Raw genomic sequence first — 4,904 nt, 5'->3', positions numbered from 1 at the left:
TTATTGTGATGTGAATATCAGGATTTAACTGTGTGATTTTGAGTCAAACTTGATGACCCATGTTTCATGAGTAGTGATTCAACATGAATCCATCTCTCATGAGAATAAATGGAACACTTAGCACTCATTGGATCTAGGTGATGCTCACAGGGGTGAAGCACCGGGACTTCCCGGGAGGTCACCCATCCCAGTACTACTCCAGCCTGAGTGCGCTTAACTACGGAGTTTCCTCCACAGTTAAACCCAAAGCTTGCAACCCCATTTGCAAAACCTTCACCAAGTGTTGTGCCTTATGAACCATTCATTAGAAAGCCCCTTAAGCTCATCAATTGATAAGTAGGACATGATTTCCACAGCTAGTCAAATTGTGATGTGAATATCAGGATTTAACTGTGTGATTTTGAGTCAAACTTGATGACCCATGTTTCATGAGTAGTGATTCAACATGAATCCATCTCTTATGAGAATAAATGGAACACTTAGCACTCATTGGATCTAGGTGATGCTCACAGGGGTGAAGCACTGGGACTTCCCGGGAGGTCACCCATCCCAGTACTACTCCAGCCTGAGCGCGCTTAACTACGAAGTTTCCCCCACAGTTAAACCCAAAGCTTGCAACCCCATTTGCAAAACCTTCACCAAGTGTTGTCCTACTTATCAATTGATGAGCTTAAGGGGCTTTCTAATGAATGGTTCATAAGGCACAACACTTGGTGAAGGTTTTGCAAATGGGGTTGCAAGCTTTGGGTTTAACTGTGGAGGAAACTCCGTAGTTAAGCGCGCTCAGGCTGGAGTAGTACTGGGATGGGTGACCTCCCGGGAAGTCCCGGTGCTTCACCCCTGTGAGCATCACCTAGATCCAATGAGTGCTAACTGTTCCATTTATTCTCATGAGAGATGGATTCATGTTGAATCACTACTCATGAAACATGGGTCATCAAGTTTGACTCAAAATCACACAGTTAAATCCTGATATTCACATCACAATTTGACTAGCTGTGGAAATCATGTCCTACTTATCAATTTTAGATTATTTTATAACGTGTGATGTTTTTTTTCTAGAAGGACATTGAACACAAGCCTTGAGAATATTTAGCCTCTCCACATAGTTAATTCTCTTATGAATACAAAAAAAATTAATTTAATGCATATATTTAGGTTTTGTATACTTAGAAATTGACAATTTCAAGAACTAAACCACTTCAATAAGCTCTCTTACACACGTTAAGAATATTGGCTAGAAAAAGAAGTAGCCTATGCTAAAGGAGAATTATATGAAGAGTGATTAAGACTAGACAATGTTTAAACTTTACTTAAAATGGTGCACATTTTATCTTTTGTGAATATTATTATCATATTTTTTTACTAATAATTCTATAAACACTCTCAATCATGAATTTTCTAAAGAAAGAAAGGTGTAAAAGAAAGAAAGGTGTAAGAATGATGACTAATTTATGAAGGATATAGATCTCCTAAAAAGTTGGTAGCATGTTTACACTATTTTTTTTGGTCGACATAGGATTTTATTTATTTTATAAATTATCATTAAATGATGATTGCAATAAGTAATTTTTTTTTTTTGTAGAGTCCCTTATTTTTCATTCTGGTAAGGATAACTTGATATAAACATCTTAAGAATTTGGTAACATATTTTGTTCTATTTTGTTAGATCAACATGGGATTTTAAAGTTGTGCATGTAGATGGAGCTTTACTTATTTGTTTGATAAATTATTGTTAGATTATAACAAAATAAGGAATGATTTTTGTAGAGTCTTTTATTTTTCATTTTCATAAGGATAATAGTTGGAATTTTTAAAGGTCTAGTCTTTATTTAGACTTAAGCTCAATATAAATGAATCACCATGATCTTTTTATATGATTATATTGTGGCGATCAATTTACATTTTGGTACTTACAAGAAGAGTATTTATTCATTGCCAGTTTGTAACAAATGCCAAAAAAATATAAGGGTGATGCAAAATTGCAACTTGGTTCTATCTATAACATCATGATGCATCACAATAGTAATATCTAAGATCACAAGGAAATAAAATTTTGCATTAGACTCGATGAATTTACTTGGAACTAAATGCCAATGTGCATATAGCGTTAAAAATATATTGGACTATGAAGTAATTTTTCAAATAAGAATTAAGAGGTCAATGACTATGGATTTAAAGTTACCTTATCATATGGATTCCTTTATCAAAACAATATTTTGATTGAGAAGTTAAAGGATATGTGTAGAAAAACCTATATTTAGCTAGTATTAAGGATAAAACTTGTTTGAATATGGGGCATTTACTCCCTAATTTTGTTAGGAACATCTAGTTATGGTGTAGTTAGATTTTAGCAAGCATAACCTTCAATTTGGTCACCTATTCATTTATAGATCTAACAAATTTGTAGAAGTACTTCAATTAAAAGGGACTATGAAGTCATCATAAAGTGATTATCTCATTAAAAAGAGACAATGGTTAATTGTTTGGTCCATTGTAGAAGAAGTGCATTCTCAATATAAGGGATATTTTCTTGTTAGAGTTACCACATTTGATATTCAATTTGTTTCTATTAAGTTTACTTGTACTAAATGGAGACTATTTAAATTTGTATTGCTTATATAGGTTTTATATTTAGTTCATGCATGTGATTAATTTGAAATGGTATTGATCATTATTGATTTATTGAATAATTGTATTACAAGTAAACTAGGACAAGAATGTTATCATTCCAAACTTCATATCATATGTTTATAGTTCAAAAAAAACTAAAGAAAAATGATATAGAATAACATATAATGTATACCATGGAACCTTAGTTTATGCCTTACTTCTCTAAAAATATCTAAATTTATTTATTCAAACTTTTATTCCAAATCATAAAACCTTGATTTGACAAATCTAATATAGTATGAATGTAAGCTTTCATTAGATCCATTGTTTATATCTTAATATCTTGGAATCATCAAAACAAGCCATTACCTTATTACTATTTTACCATACAATCAAACTCTAAACTAGGAATATTAGCAGTTTAATCCATTATTACAATATTGGTATCAGGATTCAACTATGTAGTTAGGTCCATGGTTCATGAGTAATGGTTTGTAAGAACTCATCTCTATGGAGAATGTGTGATGGTTCAAAATGCACAACACTTGCAAAAGAATTTGCAAATGTGGTAGCAAGTTAAGTGAGACTAAGCTTGGAGTAAAATTTGTTGTTAAGCATGCTTGAATGAGAGTAGTACTAGGATGGGTGACTTTATGGGGATGTCCAATGGTTCACCTCTTATGAGGAGATCACCTTGATAGAATGAGTAACAAGTGGATCATTCGATCTCATGACAGATAGATTATTGTGAACCATTACTCATGAATCATGGACTTATAAGTTTGACTTAGAAGTATCATAATTTGACTTGTGGAAAATATCTCCTACTTAACAATATAATAGAAAAATATTAGAATGTCACCCTTATCAAGATTAATATTAGAATAATTAATAAAATAATATACCTCGTGATCACAATCACTATAATAAACAACGACACACACATAAATAATATACATACATACATATATACATACAAATAGATAAAAAGATCAACATCATATTTTTTAATAAAAATATTAAAATAGTATACTTTAATATTTTCTACTTCCCTTTAAAAAAAAATATAATGCATAATTTTACTTCCTTCTAAGTGTTTAATCTCTATCTTACGATACACACTATAATACTTGAACACCCTATTCAATTTCTCAACTTTCTTTTCTTCAAATAATACACCATAAAACTGTATGCGACCTGATCCTTTGCCTACCATACACATTGTTTTTATCTTTCAATATAACCTTGTCTCCATCTTCGATATAACTTCCTTTTTTAATTTTCAATCAAACAAAGTCCTTCTAACCTCTGCTTGAATTATTCCCCATTCCCACCCCAAGAAAATTGTTAAAGCACAAAATATATATTTTACTTGAAAAGTCCTTTCGAAATGTGGCTTCATATTATAGGTCCCTCCACTATTATCCAATATTAATCAATTTTTGAAATAAATGAGTCGATATGTCCGAGTGGTTAAGGAGACAGACTTGAAATCTGTTGGGCTACGCCCGCGCAGGTTCGAACCCTGCTGTCGACGCTAGATTTGTTTTAGTATTGCTGGATGTTTGATGGTTTTCTCCCTCTTTTCCGAAAGAAATTGATTAATTTTAATTTTTTATTAAATTTCTACCGTGAATTCATCACGTGTCACTCAGGAATAAAAAAATCTGATGTCGGGAAACAATTCGAAGGTTGAAACTGCACAAAAAAACCGATCGAGAAGGACCAGGCGGAGGGGGACTCAAGCACATTTCCATAACAAATAAAACTGAAACCTTTCTTAGATCTGAAATTTTTAGGAGTAAAACACTTTACAAGCCAATTGTATGAGATCTGAAACATTTGGGAAAAGATCTATGCAGATGTTTCAATGTCACACTCCCCGAACTAACGTTGCCTAATTGCATTGAATTTCATGAACATGTCAGACTTAAAATGCTTCATAGATTTTAGTCCTTTGATGGCCCCTGTTCTCTCCCACTCATCTGCTGTAAGATTCGGCTCGTCATTCAATGTATACGCTCATTTTAACAAGTACAAAGCTCTGTGCAAGTGCATTCTAAAATAAGTATTATCCACTACAAAAACAAATTGAAGGATTATTTTATATTGTTCCAAGCATCCTGTAACCTAATACCTATACAATAATAATCCGACATTGTCAGAAACACTTTGCTCCTAATTTCATTTGCCGGAAACTAATTTCCGGCATGTATCATACTACATATAATTTCAAAGTATTTTCCCTCTATACAATCGTCAGCAATTATGCCAATATAATCATTTTGCTA

General features: G+C 32.4%; 1 non-coding gene across 1 annotated transcript; it reads left to right on the top strand.

Moving 5' to 3' along the window:
• Positions 1–4,068: 4,068 nt before the first annotated feature.
• On the top strand, positions 4,069–4,150 carry TRNAS-UGA (transfer RNA serine (anticodon UGA)). Its single transcript has one exon. It is a non-coding gene; the product is annotated as a tRNA-Ser (tRNA).
• The last annotated feature ends 754 nt before the right edge of the window (positions 4,151–4,904 follow it).

This window comes from Cupressus sempervirens, chromosome 3 (assembly GCF_028749045.1).
Source record: "Cupressus sempervirens isolate cs-2001-9-10 chromosome 3, ASM2874904v1, whole genome shotgun sequence".
In the NCBI taxonomy this organism is placed as follows: domain Eukaryota; kingdom Viridiplantae; phylum Streptophyta; class Pinopsida; order Cupressales; family Cupressaceae; genus Cupressus; species Cupressus sempervirens.
This window is presented reverse-complemented; position numbering and strand designations above follow the sequence as displayed.